General features: G+C 43.8%; 1 long non-coding RNA gene across 2 annotated transcripts in view; it reads left to right on the top strand.

Moving 5' to 3' along the window:
- Window positions 1-380: 380 nt before the first annotated feature.
- The window catches only part of LOC136825155 (uncharacterized), a 43,603-nt gene continuing 19,077 nt past the window's right edge, over window positions 381-24,906 (top strand). The window contains exons 1-3 of one of the 2 annotated variants that reach the window (XR_010849267.1): window positions 549-683; window positions 898-1,055; window positions 23,060-23,254. This is a non-coding gene — a long non-coding RNA (uncharacterized lncRNA). Of the gene's footprint in view, window positions 684-897; window positions 1,056-23,059; window positions 23,255-24,906 lie in introns of both variants that reach the window. The other variant, XR_010849265.1, reaches the window with a different exon arrangement.

Raw genomic sequence — 24,906 nt, 5'->3', positions numbered from 1 at the left:
AGAGTGGTCGTGACGTAAGCAGTGGGCCGGCCTTAGTTGCAAAGAGCGATAACTGGTATAGTTGATCCTTTCATATTTTTGCCATCCGAGGCTTGATGCAATTAATATTTGGTTAAAGTGTAGCCTAATTGTTCGGAAATAAGTTTTGTATAAAATTGTAGCTTTTAGAAGCACGTTTTTCTGAGTTTTAAGGGTTTTGTAAAGCCTTCAGCTTTGTGTCTAGTACCGACCGCATGGTCTTCAAGGGTGTGCTTAAGTTTCAATTTTCATGTATGTTGAATTTAAATTAGTCTATTTTTAAATAAAATTGCAAAACCCTGCCTGATCTTGATGGACCTTCGCTTCTGTGTTTGCTGGTAGTGCCTTTCAGGCCTGACCATCCCTCCCCCATACCATCCGGGTCACCAGGCATGTCGAAAAATTCACGACAATTTGCTTATATGTTTTGGTGCTAATGCGTAGGTAGAAAGAATTTTTAGTCAGATAAATGTTGTGAAAACTAAGATGAGAAACAGGATAAGGCCGAAAGGCAGAACTTGTTCAAGTTATGGAGTTCTACCGAACACTTTTGAATACGATTGGCACCAAAGAAGCATACGGCACAGCAACCACATCCCATCCAGCGGACACATCTGATGACGACGAAGACCACGAAGAGTTGTTATTTTGATACTCTGATAAAGGTAAGCAATGGATTATTCTTATGCATTTTGAGACTTGAGCGTGTAAAACCGGGTTGAATTCCAAATCTAGCTTTTTTGGGCCTCTGTGGAGCGGAAACAAAATTTTCGATGGCAACCCTGTTTTATGTGGTGCATAGCCTAAGCCTATTGTCTTTGTCAGCCAAGATTAAATGCTATACGGTTAGTAATTGCAACTTATTTTAATTTAACACAGGTTAAACAAGCAAATGACCATTAAGCCTAGATTGGGTAAGAACTTTTTGCTGCAAGAAATTGTTGACTTTCCTAAGAAAAAATGGAGGATTCTGTTAACTATTTGTAGCATAATTCAGTCGAAGATTGGAAGTTACATTACCCCCAATCATTTGCAAGGTAAGCAATTGTGCTACCCAATTGGGAACATAAAAAATATTTCAGCCACCAGGAAGGTTTTAGATTGAACAGTTATTAAATAATTGGGTCAGTTAGGCTAGCCTAATCTTTGTGGTTCTTAGGCCGCACTCTTAATTCATTGTCTTGCCCATCCCCCTTCCGCCCCTTTGTGTTTAATCAAAGGTCCTATACTCATTTCATTACACGGGCATTTTGTTGAATGTTTTATTTAATGGTGAAATTTCCACTTGAATCACGGGGAGTAAGTGTAATAGCCTAATATGCCAAGCTAGGTTAGGCAAGAAATGAATGGGGTTGCCAGAACTGTCTACAATGCAGGTTTAAGAGGGAATACATATAGCCCAGAACCTTTGAATTAAATTCAAGTGTTTAATTGCAAACAAAGCAAAATTATTTGCTAGTAAATACAAATTTTTAGTAATTATGAATAGCATGAATGTAACAATAGGCTCTGACTTGGCAACAGATTTTGCTTTTTTATTTTTGCCACTGGTTTAATAATATAGGCTGTGAGATTAGAACTGTGTTTGTTGCAATTACCAAGGTTTATTTATTTAGGAAAACTTGAAGAGCATCCATTATGGATTCTTACTTTATTGTCAGTTTTCTTGGTAATTATAACAACTTTACAAACTATCACACCTATAAAGTACTGCAGTATATACACCCTTTGCTATATTGTTCAGTCAAAAAAGTCATTAATAAACAATATCTTCGTGCAGAGTTCTATCTTAGGATTACCATGGACTTCCCAGTATACGTTAGTTTTTACATGTGTAAATATTCTCAAAAGAGGCTAATTAGAAGTAAAGTTCTAACCTAATGTAATTCGATTGTCCTTGGTTTTATAAAGTTATGCAATAGCACATACTGATTACATATACTTTTTCATATTCCCATTGAATTATGGTCTGATTATGCAGTGGATTTAAAACTTTTTTTTAAAGTCTCATCATCTGTTTAATGGAAGTTAATAATAGTTTGTGGTGATAGTGGAGATGTATATTGAACCTATTACTCTTGGTTGTAGGTTTTATGTTGTAATCTTAAGTTTCATTAACAAACTTAGTATGAAAGTTATGATTATATCTGCCACAAATTTACTGTTTACCAAATTTTTTCCTTTGAATGTTCTTACCTATTTGAATTTTGTATGAGTTATGTTAACACTCACTGGAGTGGAGATCCTGATCAGATGGATAAGGATAGGTTATGTATCTGGAACACTTGTTATTTTCACTGAAAACTGTGAAATGTGATTGGCTGTTTTGTTGTGAGTTTAACAAAATGTGCGGAATTTCGACAATCGGGCGTTACTTGAAAAAGCTTGCTTCAGTTCACAGTCATGGCACCTTTGGTTCTGTTGTGTTCTTGCTCCCAGGACTATTTTGGCTTAATTGCTAAATTTCATGCTAAATTTTGTCCTCCTCACACAGATGCTTTTGTTTATCCCTGGAACATTGTGTATTACCTAATGGTTTGCAGTGTTTCATTAACAATTTTTCCTTGGATTTCAGGGAAGAATGGCACATATGATATTGTAGTGCTGTAGTAAAACTTATGAAGGCAAAGACGAGCTGGTAATGCAATTCCTTCTTAGAAGGTTCTCACCTAAAACCGTGGAAGCTAATTTAGTTTGAAACCGTGGAAGCTAATTTAGTTTGTGAAACACAGGTTAATCCTTTACAGTCTGACACCTAATGGCTTTCGACATTTAGGGAAGATGTTGGCCAGTCTTAAAATATCAGTTGTACTGGTATTTCTGATTCAGGTTAAAGTAAGTTTATGGAATATTTTTGAAATTGATATCATGCGTTAGGGTAAGGACCTGGTGCCCAAGTTAGGTTAGGTTAGGGGTGGTTAGATAGCTTACAACCATGTTATTGTTCCTTTGCAGTGTCTTTGGTTAGGTTAGGTGGTGGAATTAAGGTTAGCTAACCTAGGTTAAGTTAGTCGAAGGGTCCAGGGGGTGAAGCGCCTCTGGCTATACATAAGGATGGTGCCTCCTTGGTAAGGTTATGTTGGGTTCCAGTAGGGCAAAGTCCTCCCATCTAGGTTAGGTTAGGTGGGCTGTTTAGGCGATGACCCAGCATTTTAGGTTAGGTTAGGTAGTAGATGATCCAGGGATGAAGCTCCAGCTAGGGAAGTACACTCCCCCCTAGGTTAGGTTAGGTTAAATTGATCATTGTGTTATTTTATGCTTTCCCCCTCCCAAAAACCCTGCTATCTCACTGTGGTCCCCCATATCGTAGAATATATGGGTGGGGTTAACAATCTCTATAACTGCTTGTTAATAAAATGAATCTCAGATCTTTCAAAAGACACATTAAAGCATATAGCCCTGGGACCCAGGCTGGCTTTTTTGATGGTCGTAGCAACCCCCTTACAGAAAGCAACATTTTGGCTATACTGGTAGATGTGTCCCTTGGTAACTTATGTAGGATGTATGTAGGCTTCTAAGGTGGCAGCAAGGCATGGCAAAGTCAGACTTTTGTACCTCTTTCGAAAAACAAGATTTTGTGCTTGTGGAAAAATTATACAATGTACCTCTGTTGTTCAGAGACTGCTAATAGTAAAACAAAGCAAATAAATCAGGACAAAATCTTTTATTTAAAAAAATATCAATATCTTAACCTTAAAAATTGTTTGTTTTGTTGAAAAAAAAGGTATTATCAAGATTTTTATATAGTGTTTTACCCATGTACATATGGGGAATTAAAGATGTTGATAACGGACTTCTTTAACCTAATGGATGATCACGTTACCACACATTCAAATGACTGATTCATACAGACAGATATCAAATTATACTCCTGTGATTTATCATTTGTGATTACCCTTTGTATTTTACTTTTAGCAAGTACCCTATTCACATGTCAACCTCTTGAGGCGAACAAATTTAAAGTTTGCAAAGGCATGCAAAAATATAGTCTAGTATGCAGATCATGACATATATATATTGACAAATACAGTACACACATTATTATTTGTTAATAACAAAACTTATATATTATACAAAATTTGAGTATACCTACTGCATACATTCCAGAATGTTAGCAAAATACAAATTTATATATGACATATGCACTCCTTAGCTCATGTAACTTAATGTTGTATTCTATTATCCTGATTGACCATTAGTTTTGGAATATTGCGTTTTCAGAGTACGAGCAGGTGCAGATACAGACTAAGTGAAATTGTTATTACACCATTCATTATTTATCATTTATAAATACCTGGGCACTTTGAGCAAATATCCTTTCCTTTTTCTCAGCATCATCAGGCAAACAACATAAAGGTTTGCAGAGTCACAACAGAAAACACTGCCTTTGATTTGCTGTCTGTACTAACAAATGCATGTGTTACTCACTGATAGTAAAACTGTAATATATTAAATAAACCAAAAATAAATAAATGTACAAATGAAATAAAAAGGAACATTTTACTGCTCTTATACTACAATGTTAGCAAAACACAAATCAAAACAAATAGACTCCTCAAAAATTAAAACACTGGAAGATCACTGACCATATAGTTAATGTATTGTCAAATAACTGGTTGATAGAGGTAAGTATCAAATTATATTATGACTCATGATTTGTGGTTATCTCTAGATTTTCACCCTGAGTGAGTGTCACTTCTGACATATCAACGTTATCAGTCAAACAGATATCCAGATTTACAGTCAGGTTACAAAATAGTACTAAGTATTCAAATTGAATAAATGTTTAATCTGCAGCTTGTGTTGACATATGCTTATATCATTACTTGATAACCACAGCTTAGTGTATTTACCAAAACAGAACTCAGATGTACTTATGCCTACATCCAACTTTAGGAAGATACAGGCAAAGCAGGCTCCATAGGTCCCCATCAGGCATAATATGACAATATCTGTGTGCCTGGCTTTCTCTTAGCACGTTTAACATCCGCAGAAGATATATTAATTTTCTCTAATAGTTTTAAGATAATAAGATGTACAGTTTACTACTCATAGAACAACCATAGGTAAAGCTTCACTAACATAACCTTTTCATATACTGTATTCACATGTCCAAGTCTGAGTCGTCTGTGATATCAGACTCATCTGGGTCTGCATGGCCGACATTATGAGGATTCAGGCAGTCCTCACCTCCTGTACACTCACAGGCTTCTGTACATGCCATGCTTTGCCTGGAACAACTACAGTTACGCTGACATTTTGCTTTTTTGCATCCACATGATATAAGTTCCAGGATTGCTTCAGGAGCAGGTGATTGTGTCATGAGTGTGGGAGTGAGCTGCCCATCTTTGTCATGATGCCAGCCATTTTCAATTAAGGAAGGAATATTAGGTTGGGCTTCTAGAGCATGCTTCCATATTAGGGGTCTGATTATTTGCACATTTGGTGTGTTGCAAAAGACAATCAGAAGTTGGCGGAAGAGTTCGTTCTGGGCCTGTTTAAGACAGAAGAGCTTTTATCTTACACCATCCACATCACCTACAGTAGCAGCAGGATCATAGAGAATAGGTATCAGAAGCTCCACGGTTTTCAGCTGTGTTTGAGGTATTATCTCCATCACAGTACCAAAGTTGGTGAGGTGTCTGAACTTTTGTGGATCCTTCCTGACAAGTTTCCATGGCTTTAGTTTGCCAATTTTTACCAGACTGCTGGTTGAATCACACCCAGTTGTTGTGTGTACTGCAGGCAACATTTTGCATAGTTGATCACCTAGTGTTCCAGCTATGGAGTGAGCTGGTATGAATTGTGCCTTATCTTTTACCCCGTGTGAAACCAAAACTTTTGCTTTGCTTCCAACTTGTGACAAAAATGTATGCAGAGAACCGCAACGTCAGTGTCTGGAGACCACACCACTACACAAGGATATTCCTGTGATGCATGTGCAACATGTGTTAGGAGTCGTGTGTCTGCTTCTTTGTGCGATGAAAATAGATCTTCCTGATCTACAGCTCCATCTGAAGTAACCTTGCAAGTGACGAGACCATCCGCTTAACAGCCTACTTGGAATGCTCAGAGAGGTTTTTGGCTCTGAAGGAAGAAGTATCGTCCCTACTCAGGAAAAGAGCTTTGGAGGTGGTCGTAGACGTAAGTACAGAGGGATTTTACAACCATCTGTTCATCGTCCCCAAGGCATCAGGAGGCTGGAGACCTGTCCTGGACGTCAGTGCATTGAACTTTTTTTGTGCAGACCACCAAATCAAAATGGAAACGAACTGCTCAGTCCTGTCACCCATTCATCAGGGAGACTGGATGGTAACAATCGACATGGAGGATGCATACATCCGGACTCCAGGAAGTATCTGCAGTTCGTACTCCAGGGCAGGGTCCTTCAGTTCAGGGCTCTCTGTTTTGGCCTCTCTACAGCTCAGCAAGTATTCACCCTTGTTCTTGCCCCTGTAGCAAGATGGCTCCATCTCATGGGGATCAACGTCTGTTTATATCTAGATGACTGGCTACTACACTCCCCATCGAAGACAAGATGCACGGAGGACCTTCAAAAGACTCTTCTGCTAACCCAGTACAGTTGGGTCTTTTAATTAGTGTTAGAAATTTACTGCGACACAGTTGATTCTCTATTTTGGGATGAGGATCGATGCTCTGACTTTTTGGGCTTTTCTGTCCCACAAAAGGATTCAAGACTGGCTGAAGAAAGTAAGGAACTTCATATCTCGCCCATCGTTCACAGCCAGTGAGTGGATGAGTGCTGGGCACTCTCATCCATTGAGAAGTTTATGCCTTTAGGAAGATTACACACGAGTCCTGCAATTTTTCCTGAAGGCCAGTTGGCAGAGGAAGACAATCCCAGACTCCTTCATTTTCCATATCACTCCCAAGATCAAGGAGGATCTTCAGTGGTGGCTTGCAAAGGAGAGATTCTTAGTAGAAAAGTCATTGCACCCGGTATGCCCCAACCTAACGTACTCAGACGTGTCGGATCTGGGTTTGGGGACCCTTTTCAATGACATGGAGATTTCCAGGAAATGGTCATTAGAAGAAAAGAGACTACATTTAAATGTAAGGGAACTGAAGACAATTCACTTGGCCCTTCAGCATTTTGCGACAAGACATATGACAAGACAGTCACAGTTCACTTGGACAACACGGTCGCATTGGCCTTTATCAAAAATCAGGGAGGGAAACACTCCTTCTCTCTTTACGAAGTGGCCCTTTACGAAGCAGCCAAGGATTTTCTTCTTTGGGCAGAGAACAACTGCACCAGGATAATAACTCGTTTCATCCAGGGAAAGTTAAACGTTCTTGTGGACTAGGTAAGTCGCTGCAAACAGCTCCTACTGATAGAATGGACACTGAATCCACAGGTGTGCACTGACCTGTGGAAACGGTGGGGAAAGCAACGTTAAAGAACCAACGCCTCCCCGTCTACTGTTCCCCAGCCCCGGACCCTCGGGCATGGGCGACAGATGCAATGCTCCAGGACTGGTAGGACTTGGATGTCTATGTCTTCCCACCATTCAGCACGGTGAGAAAAGTCCTAAACAAGTTCATGACCCACACCAGTGTATCCATGATGCTTGTAGCTCAATTGTGGCCTCAGAATGAGTGGTTCCTGGACCTTCTCAAGTCTCTGAATAGACTTCCCCAGACTTCTACTCAGAAGAGAAGCCTTCTAAAGCAGCTTCACTTCCATTGCTTCCATCTAGGATTATCTGCTGTCACTCTGGCAGGCTTCAGACTGTCAGGGAGTGTGCCAGAGCAAAGGGATTTTCAAGAAAAGCTGCAGAAGCAATTGCCCAGTGCAGATGTCAGTCTTCCACTAATGTCTACCAAGCGAAGTGGATAGTCTTTCGTGACTGGTGCAGAAGACATTGTGTATCATCTTCTTAAACCCCTGTAGCACAGATTGCTGATTTTTTATGTTTCTGAGGTCGTCTCGAGGCTTGGCCGCCTCCACAATCAGAGGTTATAGGTCTATGCTAAACTTTGTGTTCAGCCATCGAGGTCTCAATTTGCCTGCTAATCAAGACATAAGCGATCTAATTAAGTACCTAGACACTTCCAAGCAAGAGAAGTTTATGTCAGTCGCCTGGAATTTAGATGTCATCCTCAAATGGTCTCTGGCCCTCCAATACAGCACCTTCACTCTTTATCATTGAGGAATTTTATCAGGAAGACTCTCTTTTTAGTTGCTTTAGGTACGGAAAAGAGGATCAGCGAATTACGTGTCTTCAGTAAGCTAGTGGGCTTTTCACAGGGAGATGCGGTCTGTTCATTCACACTTGGATTCCTGGCAAAGAACGAAACCCCATCCAGCCCCTGGCCTCGTTCATTCATGATCAAGAGTTTGTTAAATATCCTGGGACCAGCAGGCCAGGAGAGAGCTCTTTGCTCAGTTAGAGCACTTAAGTACTACTAGGATAGGACCAAAGTGATTAGAGGTCTTTCTCAGAATCTATGGTGTTAGGTGAAGAACCCCTCATGGCCATTATCTAAGAATGCCTTACCCTTCTTTTAAAGAGTTTTATTTCAGAATCACACTCGAAAATTCAAGAAGACAGTCTTCCTGTTTTTAAAGTCAAAGCTCATGAGATTAGAGCAGTTGCCACTTCGTTGGTTTTAAAAACTTGCCACTCTACAAGATTCTCCAGTCAACCTACTGGAAGACAAAATCAGTGTTCGCCTAACATTATTTGCGTGATGTGGAGACAATCTATAATAACTTTAGTATGTTAGGTCCATTGGCTGTGGCTGGCATGGTATTAGGGGAAGAAGGATAGGGGATATTCCCTTCAATCCTGTATTTCCTCGAGTTGTTAAAGGATGCCAAGCTTTAGGAAGCCTGGTGGTACTTGTACCAGGAGTACCAGCCAGTCATTGTTTTTTAATGGTTGGGTGATGGTTTTGTTTTTAATATTGTGGGGTAACAAATTTCTGATTGTGTTCATTGTACTATGGACAGGGCAAGGGCATTCTTTTTGTAAGACCTTGTCAGTCTTGGGAGTACTCCTCGACTGCAAGGTTCTTCTGCTGAAGCAGAGATGACTCTCGGCTTTACTGTCGCGTTAGTACAGGTTGAGATGAGCACCAACCAGAGGCAATCTTCCTGCTGCAACTCTCTCACCAGGTAAGGTTACAACAAGCATTACACCAATGCTGGCTATCTTTCTATTTCAAATTCATCTCCTTTACTGAGTGTTTTTGGGTAGAACATGTCCATGCATCCCATCTATCAATGTGGGATTCAGCGTGTAGTTACTTGGTAAGTTACTTATATAAAAATTACATTTTTATGATAAAATAAAGTTTTACATATACTTACCAAGTAACTACACGATCGAAGCTCTCCCAATTCCCCTCTCATGGACATAGGGCACAAACGAATTGAGCTCTTCAGCACTGTTGTACCTATTCTTCCTCGAAAGTGGGTGTGGTCTAGTTACCTATACTAAAACAATAGCATGTTGCCGTGAATTTCAAATTTTGAACTGCCGCTGTCAAGTGAAACTAATAGCTATGTAGTTACTTGGTAAGTATATATTAAACTTTATTTTATCATAATGTCATTTTCCCACTCCAGTCCGTCCACTGTCTCTGTAACAGTACGAATATCAGAAACTTAAAAATGGAACATTAAGCAATAATGGTTTTAAGTTAAATTTTACTGGAATATATACTACCTTGAAGTTTGGGCTAGGTTAAATTGATCTTTGTATTTTATTCGTTTTGTGTTTTTCCCCCAACCCAAAAACCTCACATTACTACTCTGGTTCCCCAAATTGTAGGATATAAGGGTGGGGTCTGCTATCTCTAAACTACTTTTAAACAGAGCGAATGTCAGAAACTTTCCAAGAACTCATTAAAGCAATAATGGCTTAAAGTTAAATTTTACTGGAACATGTTGCATAATTGCTAAAGTACTGTCACACTTTGTGGCAGGTGAGTCATCCTCATTATCATTATCATCCTAGTTGTGTGATACCAGTTGGTGCCCACATATCCAGTTCTCTCAAATGTTGACCATAACATTTGTACTTTTACCATCACAATCTTTGGTTGGAGATTCTTTGCAGTGAATGTAGGCTACCAAGTTCTTGCTAACAAGAGCTGGGTTTTGGTTGTTGCTACACTTTTGTGAAATAATAGCTATGTCCACTGGAAAAGAAGAGGTTATTTTACTTCAAAGTATTGCTTGAGGTCAGAGCATTTATATTATGATCTCAAGTCTCCCTACATGCTTAGTATAATACAGATGCTCGTTTCTTTTGTGAATTTACTGTTACTGAAGTTTGGTATGACATGTTGTTACATACTTTATTTTTTTTAAGTTCTTTGGTATAGTTAACAGTCATGGAATTGGAGCTCCCAATTGGATTGTGTTTGTCCAAGTGCGTTGTGGGTAAGCATGGAGTATGTATCAGGAATGTTGTCTCATGGAACTGTGGGCCTATGAGAAAATGCTGCAACTTAATTATTGGTTTGGTATAAGTTTCAGAAGTTTTGTAGGATTTTGGAAATTTAGTTTTCTTTAAAAATCCTTGTTTGCAGTCATGATGCCCCAGGTTCAGCACTGTTATTCTAGCTCCCTGGATTATTTTGACTATTGCTAAATTTCACACATGAAACTTACCGAACAATTACATAGCTATCGCTTCTTACCTTAACGGCAGTCGAAATCCCAAATTCTCGGCGCTAATTTTGCTGCTGACGTGGAGGTGACACGACCCGCCCACTTTCGGGGATCCTCAGTACTACTGTGCTTTATGATGACATTCGTTTCCTGCCGCCCACGGTTAAACACCTGTGGATTTTCGCTGCAGTCAACTGTTCGCCATTTTGTTTGACATCCGATTTGGTGAAGTACAATTTTCTTGGTTGTTTTTGTGTCTGAGGGGCATAGCTGTTTTCTTTATTTATCTGATTAGCTGTAAAGTTATGTCAGATTCAGGTTCATCTGTTAGGTTTTGCAGCGAAGGCTGCAAAACTAGATTAGCCAAATTATGTTATGATCCACACTCAAAGTGCGTAAAATGTAGGGAGCAAAGTGTACTAAAGAGCGTACATGTAGTGAATGTAAAGATCTGGATGATCAAGGATGGAAGAGATTTTTTATCTCACCTTGATAAAATGGAGAAAGATAGGAAAAGAAAGGCAGCCATTAGGGCAGGTAGTAGGGCTAGATTAGAGTCTACTCCTTTGCCGTTAGAGGCAAAGAAGCCCTTTGTCTTCTCTCTATTTTGTCTAACGTCTCTCCTATTGTTAGTCCTCTTACTTCATTACATCTTACTCCGGCTCAGGTTCCCCCATGCTTCTGATTCCGGTTTCACCATTGCCCAATTAGAAAATAAGATGGATAGGAAATTTGAGCTGCTTGCTAAGTCTGTCATGGATTTAGGTACATTGTTTCGTGAATTTGTAAAGTCTAGTGAAGTGAAAAGTGTTAGTGTCGTATCCGAGGAGGCGGCTGTCTGTCCCTCCACGTCTCCTAGACCGAGGTCACTGTCCCGCTCCCCAGCACCTGGGAGAAGACATACTGTGAATCGAAGGGAGACTGGAGGGGTTTGCCCACGGGCGGTCGTCGACTCAGTCGTGAATTTCGACTCGATTACGGTGAATAGACACCATTGGAAAGGTGTAGATGTGTCTGGTGTAGGTTTGTCGTCGGACTCGGAGTATCTTCGCCTGATCCCAGGCGAAATAAAGTGGAGTACAGTGTCACGCCCGTTGAAAAGGCGCGCAGTGCCATTGGATAGCTTGTCATCACCTGTGAAGAGAGGGAGGGAAAAGTCTCCTCAACCCTCGTGTAGCTTTTGGAAGAACCCGGTGTATCTTTTGCCTAGTAGAGGTTTGGGCGCTGTCTGCAAGCAATCTCAATCTATCAGTGTCGGACTTGCATAGTTACGCCTCGCCGACTGGAACAAGGAGAGTTTCGACTCGTTCGCCATCTGACGAGAGAGAGAATTCGACTCGCAAGTTATCATCAAGAAAGTTGTCTCCTTCGTCCGCACCATCAGGAGATGATGCGAACAACAAAGATGAAGCTTTTCTGGAACCATTAAGGCAGCTTCAGGACTTAATTAAGTCGTTGAAGAAAGTTAAGGCTTGTACTGAGGTAGAAGCCAAGCAGTCGACAATGTCGGATGGAGAGGATCAGTCGGAACAAGAATCAGGCGGTTTCAGCTTACTCCAGCTTGATGAAGTTTTTTGTTGGCTTCTTATCCGGAATTCGAACCAGCGCCTCCGTCTTCTCCTCCTTCCACCTTTGTTAAGGATAGGAAAGTACATTTGGCGAGTCTACCTAAACGAGTGCTTTTGCTGGTGTCGGCTAAAAGAGCCTTTTGTAATGAAGTATACAGAAGTGGCTGGAGAAGAAGAGGAATCTGGTAAAGCTGCCTTCAGTCCCACCGTCCAAGTTACAGAAGACATAAATTTTACTCTGTCGGGAGAATTTACCCTCTTTGGGAGTGTTTGCCTCCTCCCAAGGGGATTTCTCAGGTCTGGTGGAAGCTAACAGAAGGACAATATTTTCACTGCGAAATTTTCTTCCTTCCCCGATTTCGACCACCTGATTAAGAACCTTTTAAGGTAATAGAAGTTTTCAGCTTCTTAGATTGGACTATTGCTGCATTAGCGAGGAAAATAGAGGATTGTCAATCACTGGAGGATAGCTTAGTGACAGACTGGCTTGATGTATTATCGTGTGCCGACAAGGCAGTCAGGGATGGCTCAGGGAACTTGCATCTCTTTTTTTCTGGGCGTCCTTAAGAAGAGAGAACTTTGGTGCTCTTTCAAAATCCAAGGGAGTCACTTCTAACCAGAAGTCTGCTCTCATGTTTGCCTTTATGTAAGTCGCATTTATTCCCGGAACAGGTTATTCAGCAGGTTCTCTCTGATTTGGAGAAAAAATCTACCAACGACTTGTTGATTCGTTCCTCGACATGACGCACCAAGGAGACACCGCCTACAGGAGCTAAAGGATCGCCTCTTCAGAAGCAACCTTTTCGGGGGGGAAAGACTAGATGGCAACCCAGACCAAGGACTGACCAATTTATCCACAAGTCACAGCCAGTAAGAAACCACCCTCTAGACAGTCGGACAAGTAATAATTTTACCCTCACACACATGAAGCAAGACTCACCTATTTTGGCAAGAATGGAGTCGAAGAGGGGCAGAACAGTGGGTGATCCACAGTCCATAAGGAAGGTTATATGATCCCGTTTGTGCAAGATCCACCACTGTCGAGTATTCCCATCGCCTTGACAGCATACTACAGGGATCAGAAAGAGCTTTGGCTCTTGCCAAGAAGTAGAACAGTGATTTCCAAGAATGCCATAGAAAAAGTGGAAGACATCTCACCTGTCACTTTACAACAGGCTGTTCTTTAGTTCCCAAGTCATCGGGGGCTGGAGGCCTGTCCTGGATGTGAAATGCACTCAATATCTTTGTTCTGAAGACGAAGTTTTGTTCATGAAACTTATCTGTCAGATATATATATAGCTGTATTCTCCAAGTCCGACAGAATTCACAAAACTTACGACACACGCAGTGGGGGGTCCAGGTGGTTAGTACCCATTCCCGCCGCTGGGAGGCGGATATCAGAACCATTCCCATTTTCTATTCAGATTTTCTCTGTCGCCGGTGTTGTCAACACCTGTTGTCTGCACCTCCGTCATAGGATTTGCTTTTTGCTTAAGTATCTGATTGTCTTTTGGTATTTTGACTTTGGATCGGGTAGATCGGCATACGCTTTTTGACTTTTCTTTGGTTTTGATTTGATTTGAATTAGACTATCATTATGTCTGGGTCTAGCTCTGCTAGTTACCGTGTGTGTGTGATGTCTGAGTGTAAGGTGAGGTTGCCAAAAGCTGGTTTGACCCTCACACTGTATGTTCTAACTGTAGGAAGCATATATGCATGTTGAATGATAGGTGTGATGAATGTGCTTCTTTGACTGAAAATGAATGGAGAGCGTATGATAAATATGTGAGAAGTTGGAGCGTGATCGACTGAGGAGGTCTTCCTCCAGGAGTGCTTCTCTTTGCGGAAGTGTCGATGTCGGCCCTAACTCCCTGTACCTTTAGAACCTAACCCTGTGGTTTTGTCTCCAGCCCTGAGATCGTGCCAGTGGAGACTAATATGCTTTCCGCCATGATGGAATCGATTCGTGCATTAGAATCTAAGGTGTCAGCTCTCCAAGAAAAGTGTTGTGAAGTGACTAGTGCCCCAGTGCAGTGGAGGGGCGCGTCAGACCGCCCCATCATGCCTCTAGGCCTGGACCTCTGCTGGACTCCCAGGACTCAGGGAGAGAGCATGTCAAAGCCGAAGGAGGGTGACGGGAACCCCACCGGTCTGGCGTCCCTTCGGCAGGTCCTGAAGACGTTTCCCAGGCTGCCCAGGCGCGAGCTCGTGCTCGTGTCCTGAAGGACTGCTTCTCGTCTTCTGACACGTCCTCCCCACGCAGGGTTGGAACCGTCAGGTAGACTCTCGCCCTCTTAAGAGAAGCTTTAGGGAGGAGGACGCTTCACGTCCTCTCTCTCCTACTCTGTGCTCCTCGCCAGAGTTTGTGGATGCGTTCCCCCCGCAAAAGAAGTACAGGACGTCATCCGAAGAAGACGTGTTTGAGCGCCCAAGTCGCTCCAGAGACAGAGCTCTCCCTCCTCAGGAGAAGAGGATTAGGACGTCCCCTCGTCCCTCTTCCTCCAGGTTACGTAATTCTCCAGAGAGAGAGGCGTCACCAACGAGGACCCTTATTGCCTCCATGCAGCAGCAACTCTCCTCATTCATTGCAGAGAGAGAGTCCAGGTCCCGTACTCGTCGGAAGGATGTTAGACTTCCAGTGAAGAGATCTAGGCGTTCTCCTTCTCCTGCTCCTCGTTCGTCACCTTCGTCTGCTTCGCCTGCTCGTCGTGGAAGGAACTCTAGACTCGTCCCCCGAGGGTGTTGGGAGGACCGTCTTGACGTCACCCCAGGACGTCCTCCCTCCCTTCTCGTTCTAGACGCCACGTTCACCTTTTTGTTGATGACGCTCGTCAGGCTCCCATATGACGGCGCTCTGGGGCGATCCTGACGTTCGTCATGCTGCCAGACGTGGCGCTCTCTAAGGGGACGATCCTGACGTTCGTCATGCTGCCAGACGTGACGCTCGATTGGGCCGCTCAAGAAGCTCGTCATGCTGCCAGACGTGGCGCCCGATGGACGTTCATGACTCCCTTCAAGACGCTCCACCTGCCGTTGCTGTCGTCTCTCGTGTGGTTCCTGGTTCTCCTGCTGCTTTGCACGCCAGTTCCTCTTCCAAGCAGAGGTCCCTGCGGCGTGTTTCTCTCCAACTTCTCTCTGCACTTCCCGCCCGATGTTGGAGATAGACTCAAGGTCTCGGAGTCTGAAGAAGAGATTAAGGATCAGTCCTCGTCGTCCGGACTACAGATTCTCGTCAAGCTTTTGAAGGAATTGTTTCCCGACAAGTTTCTGCCGGCAGTACCTCTCTCTCCTTCTCAACTGACTTCGACTAAGTCTAGGAAAGCCCGGGATTTCTGAAGATGACTAAATCGCTTTCCACTAAGCTGGCCTTCAAGAAAGTCCATTTGTGGATGGACTCCCCGCAGCTCAAGGAAAGTCTTCTTTCGCCTCTTCCCCTTCAAGACTCTCCGGGTAAAAGCGGCCATGTGGTATGAGACCGGAGAAGACTTAGGCTTACGTCTTCCTTCCTCATCTAAGGGAGACTTCGCCTCTCGTTGATTCGAGTAGGAGGTCTCATCTGTCGACGGCCAAGGTTCCTGGACTCTTACGGAGATGGACCATCTTTTGAAGGGCCTCTTTCAAGACGCTAGAAGTTTTCAACTTCCTGACTGGTGCCTTGGAGCTTTGGACCTTAAGTCTCGGAGTCAGGACTCGATCTCCTTTGTCGGACCTTTCGAGCATCTTGTCTTGCATGGACAAGGCGGTCCGAGATGGTTCTGACGAATTGGCCTCGCGACTTTGCGACTGGAGTGCTCAAGAAGAGGTCACTCTTCTGCGGTTTCGCCACGAAGTCCGTCTCCTTGGCACAGAAAGGAGAACTGTTGTTTGCTCCTTTCCAGTCATCTTTTCCCGGCTTCGATGGTAAGGACATCGCTGCAAGCTTGCAGAGAAGACCACACAGGACCTGTTGGCTCAGTCATCCAGGCGCCCTGCGGTTCCGTGACCTCGACGACGTCAACCCAGTCAGCAGTCACCCAAGATGAAGAAGCCCTTTCGTGCCGGATCATCTTCAAAGCCTTCTTCCCGAGGAAAGAACCTCTCGAGAGAAAGCCCTTTAGAGGTAGGGGCAAGAAGTGATGTGATTCTCCTCCAGATACCGGTGGGTGCCAGGCTTTTTGCGTTTGCCGAGGCCTGGAAAGTGAGAGGGGCAGACAGTTGGTCCTTTTCGGTTTTAGAGAAAGGATACAGATCCCTTTCCTTTCTCCCCCTCCCTTAAGCCTTTCGCCCTTGGACCTCTCTCCGTCGTGCGGTCCAGAGAAAACAAGAGATCCTGTACGACCTGCTGCGGCAAATGCTCGTCAAGAGCAGTAGAACAGGTCTTAGACCTGGATTCCCGGGCTTCTACAACAGGCTGTTCCTGGTCCCGAAACAGTCAGGAAGTTGGAGACCTGTGCTGGATGTCAGCAGCCTGAACCGCCGTGCGTGAAAGAAACTTTCAAGATGGAGACGGCTCAGTCTGTTCTAGGAGCCTTAAGACCAGGGGATTGGATGGTATCCCTCGACCTTCAGGACGCGTGCTTCCATCGTGCCGATACATCCTCAGTCAAGGAAGTTCCTGAGGTTCGTCTTGAAGGGAAAGGTGTATCAATTCAGAGCTCTTTGCTTTGGCCTGTCCACAGCTCCCATGATTTTCACCGTCATCATGAGGAATGTAGCAAGGTGGCTGCATCTGACAGGCGTCGTGTGTCGCTCTACTTGGACGACTGGCTGATTCGGCGTCATCGAGGAGAGGTGTCTGGAGGATCTACAAGCAACTTTGAACCTGACGAAAGAACTCGGCCTGCTGGTCAACTTCGAAAAGTCACACCTGACCCAACACAGTCCATCGTGTATCTGGGGATTCAGATGGACTAAGTGGCTTTTCGGGCTTTTCCGTCCCGAACGTCAACAGCTGTGCTACGGAAAGTCCTAGCCTTCCTAGGGAAAGAAACATGTTCGGTGAGGGAGTGGATGAGTCTGCTGGGGACCATTTCCTCACTGGAAAAGTTTGTTTCCTGAGGGAGACTACATCTCAGGCCTCTTCAGTTCTTCCTGCAAGACAACTGGGAAGACAAGGAAAATCTCGAGTTGTCTCTCAAACTTTCCCTCGAGGTGAAGGAGCATCTCAGGTGGTGGTTGGATCCCTGAAGCTTTCAGAAGGCGTGTCCCTCAGCCTTCGAACCCGACCTAGTGTTGTTCTCCGGCGTCAATGTCGGGGTGGGGAGCAACAATGGGAAGAGAGAAGTGTCAGGCACCTGGAGAGGAACAGGTGACCTGGCATATCAATATGAAGGAATTAGGGGCGATTCTTCTGGCCCTTCGATTCTTCGAAGATCAAGTGTCCGGTCGCACAGTCCAGGTAAAACGCGGACAATACCACAGCTCTAGCTTACCTGAAAAAACAGGGAGGCACTCATTCTCGTTCCTGTTAGTCCTTGCGAAAGAGATCCTGTTGTGGGCGAGTTCCAGGAACGTTTATCCTGACGGGTTTGTAGCAGGCGTTCAGAACGTGAGAGCGGACCTGCTAAGTCGTCGTCATCAACTGCTCCCGACAGAGTGGACTCTGAACCAGGAGGTGTGTCCAAAAACTGTGGGGTTTATGGGGTCGACCCTTAGTGGACCTGTTTGCAACATCGAAGAACAACAGGCTTCCGCTCTACTGCTCTCTGTCCTGGATCCAGGAGCAGTATCAATAGACGCCCCTTCTTTGGGACTGGTCTCGTCTGGACCTTTACGCTTTCCCCTCCCTTCAAGATCCTGGGAGAAGTGGTCAGGAAGTTAGCGTCGTCGCAAAGACACAAGGATGACCCTGATCGCTCCGTATTGGCCTTACAAGGAGTGGTTCCCGGAGGTAATGTCGCTACTGGTAGACTTTCCGAGGTGTTGCCTCTTCGTCCAGATCTACTCAGACAGCCCCACTTCGAACGATACCATCAAAACCTCTCCGCTCGGTCTGACTGCGTTCAGACTATCGAAATGCTGGCGAGGCGAGGGTTTTTCAAGCAGGTGGCAAGAGCGATCGCGAGCCAGGAGAACATCTTCGATCGCGGTTTACCAGTCGAAGTGGGCGATATTTCGACAGTGGTGTAAACGCAGAGGATTTCCTCTTCCTCGACCACTGTGAGCCAGATTGCAGACTTCCTTCTTTTTCTTAGGGAAGTTCCGAAGCTGGCAGTCTCCACTATTAAGGGATATAAGAGTATGTTGTCGGTGGTCTTTCGGCACAGAGGAATAGATATCGCAACAATCACGGACCTGCATGACCTCATTAGGTCGTTCGAGGCGACTAAGGTGCATCAGTGTTTGGTTCCGTCTTGGAATTTGGACGTAGTTCTTAAGTTCCTGATGCAAAGCCCCTTTGAACCCCTTCATGCTGCTTCTTTGAGGGACGAACAAAGAAGACGTTATTTTTAGTTGCTCTACGCTACTGCAAAGAGAATCAGTGAGATTCATGCAATATCCAAGTTAATTGGTTTTAAAGGATACGATGCGTTGTGCTCTCTTCAACCGTCGTTTCTTGCCAAGAATGAGAACCCGTCTCACCCCTGGCCCAAGTCCTTTGAAATGAAAGGTTTGGCGGGTATTCTGGGTCAGGAACCAGAAAGATTGCTATGCCCTGTTCGGGCTCTAAAGTTCTACTTGGACAAGACAAAGAGTCAAGAGGTCTTGCGGATAGTTTATGGTGCTCGGTGAGAAGACCTGACGTCCCCATGTCAAAGAATGCGCTGGCTTTCTTCTTGAGGTCCACCATTCAAGAAAGCGCATAAAAGTTGTCAGGAGAGTGACTTCGAACTTTTGAAAGTTAAAGCGCATGAGGTTCGGGCTGTTGCAACGTCAGTAGCCTTTCAAAAGAACATGGCTCTGAACGATATTATGAATGCCACCTATTGGAGAAGTCATTCTGTGTTCGCCTCTCATTACCTAAAGGACGTAAGAACAGTGTATGAGTCTTGCTGTTCATTGGGACCTTACGTTTCGGCTGGCATGCGATCTTGGGGAAGGAGGCAGTACCCATCCTATCCTGTAATGTTGGTTAGGAATAGTTTTTAAAAAATTTTTGGTTGTGTTTTTATGGTTGTGGGGTAGACTGTGGGGGCAGTCTTCCCTTTCCTTAGTTTTTAACTAGTCACGATGTTTGGTAGGCCAGGTGGTTATTTTTGTCTCTTTGCTTCCTTCTTGGGGCTATGATCTGGTCACATAGTGGTCACGTCCCGTTGGCAGATCATCTGGAACTCTCCAACCATATAGGTCTCTACCTCGTTGGAAACTCCAGTAAAGCAGACGCAGACTTGGGTGACAGTAATCACGAAGTCAGCTATGCTAAAAGGTAAGGAACCAAGATGTGTAATCATCTACATTGTTTTGTTTCTCAATCCTATGCTGTCTCTGCCCACCTCCAATGGTGCGATTCAGCTATATATATATCTGACAGGTAAGTTTCATGAACAAAATGATATTTTAATGATAAAATAAGGTTTGTTCATACTTACCTAACAGATATATATATTCATAGTGCCCACCCTCCTCCCCTCAGGAGACAACGGCACTATGAAAATCTGAATGGAAAATGGGAATGGTTCCTGATATCACCTCCCAGCGGCGGGGAATGGGTACTAACCACCTGGACTCCCCCACTGCGTGTGTCGTAAGTTTGTGAATTCTGTCGGACTTCGGAGAATACAGCTATATATATATCTGCCAGGTAAGTATGAACAAACCTTATTTTATCATTAAAATATCATTTCGTATGGAAACCAACCGGTTGGTTATGTCAGCTCTTCGACCAGGAGAGTGGATGATGTCACTGGACATGAAAGATGCATATTTCCATGTACCTATTCATCGGATCTCAGGAAATATCTACGGTTCGTTTTCAACGGCAGAGTTTATCAGTTCAGAGCGCTCTGTTTTGGACTTTCGACAGCCCCACAAGTATTTACTCGAGTCCTGGCCCCGGTAAGTCGATGGTTACATTTATTACTCTTGGTCGTCTTCACATGAGGATGCTGCAATTCTACCTAAAGGCCAGTTGGGATCGGAAGATTCAACCGGATTCGACTGTTATTCCAATCTCCGAGGAAATCAAGGAAGATCTTCGTTGGTGGTTGTCGGAGGAAAGAGCTCAGGAGGGTTTGTCCCTCGAAACAGCAAACCCAGAGCTAGAAATGTATGCCAACGCATCGGACTCAGGATGGGGAGCCCTGTTGGGGAAAGAGAGGACATGAGGCATCTGGACGGATCAGGAGAGAGGTCTTCATATCAACATAAAGGAGCTGATAGCAATTTTTCTTGGGCTTCAGAGTTTCACCCCTCTAGTCGAAGGGAAGAAGGTTGCGGTGTTTTCGGACAACACCACAGCGCTGTCATACATAAGGAATCGGGGGGACACATTCGTTCTCCCTGTACAGAATGACGGAGCATCTTCTTCTATGGGCGAATTCCAAGCACAAAGTGACCCTCTTCCCCAGGTACGTGCAAGGAAGCTCAACTTGCTAAGCAGACGAACTCAGTCGTTCGCATCAAGTTCTACCGGAGTGGACACTGGATATCAGAGTTTGTCAGGATCTATGGCAGTTGTGGGGACAACCAGCGATAGACCTCTTTGCAACGTCCAGGAACAACAGACTTCCTCTTTTTCTGTTCTCCAACTCCGGACCTGTTAGCCTGAAAACGGATGCAATGCTTCTCGACTGGTCAGGACTAAATGTTTATGCATTTCCACCATTTGCAATGATCAGAGAGGGATTAAACAAGTTCCAGAGTCACCAGAATGTTAGGATGACTCTAATAGCTCCTTTTGGCCCAGAAAGGAGTGGTTCCTGGATCTCCTGAGGATGTTAGTAGACTTCCCAGGCTTCTGCCTCAAATTCCATCGCTACTCAAACAGCCCCATTTCGACAGAAATCACCAAGGGTTGTCGTATCTCGCTCTGACAGGATTCAGACTGTCCGGGACCTGGTCAGAGCGAAAGGTTTTTCAAGAAGAGCGGCAGAGGCTATTGCTAACTGTAGAAGAGTCTCCTCGGCCAAACTCTATCAGTCAAAATGGGGAGTTTTTAGAAACTGGTGCAGAGAAAGTCACACAACTTCTTCTAAAACTTCTATACAAGAGATAGCAAACTTCCTAATATATCTGAGAGACGTTAGGAAGTTATCAACTTCAACAATAAAAGGATATAGATCCATGTTAGCGTCAGTTTTTAAACATAGAAGCTTAGATATATCAATAACTCGGACATCAACGACTTGATTAAATCTTTTGAGTCCTCTAGGACAAGGAGGCCAGGTTTAGGAGACTGGAATTTAGACGTAGTATTGTCCTGGCTCTCTAAGCCAAATTTTGAACCTCTAATTCGGCTTTTTGAAGGATCTTACTAAGAAGACGTTATTCTTAGTCGCCTTAGCCTCAGCTGGTAGAATCAGCGAGCTGCAGGCAATGAGTAAAGAGATAGGATTCACACAAGACGAAGCTGTATGTGCCTATACTCAGGATTTTTTAGCGAAGAATGAAGATCCTTCGAGACCATGGCCTCGTTTCTTCTCCATTCAAAGCCTGTTAGGAGTAATAGGAGAAGAGGACGAAGAACGCTCTGTGTCCGGTGAGAGCACTTAAATTTTATCTTCATAGAACAGAGGCTTTGAGAGGAAGTTCGAACCGATTGTGGTGTTCGGTTAAAGATCCGAACCGTCCTATGTCTAAGAACGCAATTTCGTTCTTTTTAAGGAGCCTGATTCAGGAAGCACACATGTCAGTAAGAGATCAGACTCTACAGGTGTGTAAAGTTAAAGCCCACGAAGTTAGAGTAGTAGCGACTTCATGGCTTTTTTAGACATAATACGTCGCTAGCATCTATTCTGCAAGCTCGTTCTGGAGTGTCGAGATCGGTTTTTGCTCTCCATTACCTGAAGGATGTGGAAACGTTTGATAATTGTTGTCGTTTAGGACCTTTTGTCGGTGATGGGCATGGTGTTGGGAAAGGAAGCATAGGGGATTTGGTCCAGTTCCCTTTCCTTGTGACTATCTCTTCGTCTTGATTAGAAGGTGGTCGAGATTTGGGGAAGCCTGGGGGTACACGGTACTAGGAGTACCCTCCAGTGTTTATGGTAGGGTTTGGTTTATTTTTATGGTTATGCGTAGGTGATGGTCTTTGATTGCTTTTTAATCTGGTTGTAGCCCAGGGCAAGGGCGAATATTATTTCATTCTGATCAACCATCGGTGAACCTCCATGGTTGCAGAATACCCACTATTAGTAGGAACGATCCTGACCACTACTGTCACGTTCCCTACAAGTGATGAGAGCGCTGACCAGAGGCAGTATTCTCCTGCAGCTGCTCTCTCACGAGTGTAGGTACTACAACATTATTGCAATGTGAGCTTTTCTTATTTGTATTAAAAGTCCATATACCCACCATCCGGGTAATGTGGATTCAGCTATGTAATTGTTCGGTAAGTTTCATGTGTGAAAATGGTATTTTTATAATAAAATAAGGTTTCACACATACTTACCAAACAATTACGTGATTAAAGCCCTCCTCCTCCCCACATATGGATGGGGCGGCTCAACCAATGTCATGTAAGCACAGTAGTACCGGGATCCCGAAAGTGGGCGGGGTCGTGTCACCTACATGTCAGCAGCGCCCTTAGCGCCGAGAAATTTGGGATTTCGACTGCCGTTAAGGTAAGAAGCGTATAGCTATGTAATTGTTCGGTAAGTATGTGTGAAACCTTATTTTATTATAAAAATACCATTTCTTTGCAGAATTTCATCCTCCTCACACTAGCGCTAGTATTTTCCCTAATTCTTTGCAGTGTCCCAGGTGCAGTCCTTCCATATGCCGAGTATGAATTATAGGGAACAGTGCCACCTGCCACTGTGGGAGTTAATAGTGTTCATGAACCACTGGTTAACCCTGGAGTGTGATACCCACCAGCCTTCTACATCCAGAGAATGTCCTGACCAGTCTGAAGACTTCAATCTTACTGATAGTTCTGATTCAGAGTAAGGTAAGTTTATGGAATGTTTTCAATATAATGTCATACACTAGGGTAAGGACCTGTTGCCTTAGGCTAAATTAGATAAGGTATGAATTATTAGGTAGGAACATTATTAATAGTTATATTTGCAAAGCCCCCTCCCCCTAGCTAAGGACATGGCCCATTAGTTTAGGTTAGGTAGAGGACCTATGACGATGTAGGTAAAGACCCAGCATGCTAGGTTAGTTTAGGTGGGGGTCCCAGGGGAGATGAAGCCCCCCAGCTAGGTAAGGATGCAGCCCCCTATGTTAGGTTAGGTTTGGTTTGCCTTGTAGGTCTAGCGAGGACCTGGCATACGAGGTTAGTTTAGCTTGGGGGTTCAGGGCGTGGGGGAAAGACTTCCTGGCTTGGTAGGGACACAACCCCTTAGGTTAGGTCAGGTTAGAATGATCTGTAATTTTACACGTGTTTCTCCCCATCCAAAAACTCTGCTTTCCCATTATGGTCCCTCACATTGCAGGATATAAGGGGTGGTCCCCTGTCTCTGTAAGTACTAATTTGATAATGGAACAAATGTCAGAAACATTCAAAGCACCAATTAAAACATATTTTTATAAAGGTCTTTAAACATTGTCCTATTGTGGATAAAAGTCCAAGAGTATCAATAAGTTATTGACTCTTGGTTTATCAGTAGTTCAGTATCAGCAGTTTAAAGCAGTAATCATCCATGAAGTTTTTCCAAACCAGTATTCGTTTGAAAAGGCAGTGTCCATTATTCACTGGCCCTCTATTGGTGGATCAATGCAAATTTTCTGTTTTTGGTGTCTTGTAGCCCTGTTCTTGTAAGTAGGCTATGTGAACAGTATTTTTAATGTGTAGGCCTTTTCTTGTGAGCAACATGAAATTGCACTTTTCATGTTCAATACTGAACAGATAGTTTCTAGGCAATTTTTTAGCCATGTGGCCCTACTCTGATATGCAAAAGCAGGGACTTTTAAAATTTTGTATTTGGTGGGCAACATAAAACTTTTTTTTTTTTTTTTTTTTTTTTTAGAAAATATTTAGCCCTGTTCTGGCGATCAGTATAAAACTCCCTTTCAAGGTCTTGTAATAATTGGGAGCTGAAAGATTTGAGAAGACATCTCAATTTCAAAATACACCTAAATACACTTTAATGGGGCTAACTTTTCTCTCAGGCGCTGAATAATCCTGATGGCTCCCAGCGCTTGGTCTTCAAGACCTAAATTTTATAATCAGTCAATCAACTTTCCTCCCCAATGACCTGGCAATGGATGGATTTTTGTAAGACCTATCACACAGAACCTAAAGTGGCCCGGTGGTCCATGTGTACAGTGAAGGTTGACGTAGTCCGACCTGCTGTTCTACTGGGGGAGGAAGAACGGGGCAGGAGGATACTAGCTTTGCATGTCTCTCACCATTTACCCGACTCAATCACATACATTGAATGGTGTCATTAGGTCTGTAAGATGAATTGGTGGTATTTTTGGGAAGGGGGGAGTGCCTCAAGGCGCACTTGTTCCACCTGAAGGGGTTTGGGTCACTTGTCTGCTTTTGGGGGGACTGTATGTGTCATGGTGTGATTAATTGCTTTTGTTGAAACAAAAGGCTGGAGGATGACTTGTAATTTAAAATGGAATAAAGTTAATTAGCTTTTTGTTTGG

This window comes from Macrobrachium rosenbergii, chromosome 3 (genome assembly GCF_040412425.1).
Source record: "Macrobrachium rosenbergii isolate ZJJX-2024 chromosome 3, ASM4041242v1, whole genome shotgun sequence".
In the NCBI taxonomy this organism is placed as follows: Eukaryota; Metazoa; Arthropoda; class Malacostraca; order Decapoda; family Palaemonidae; genus Macrobrachium; species Macrobrachium rosenbergii.
Note: the sequence above shows the minus strand (reverse complement) of the source record. Positions and strands in the feature narration are given on the sequence as shown.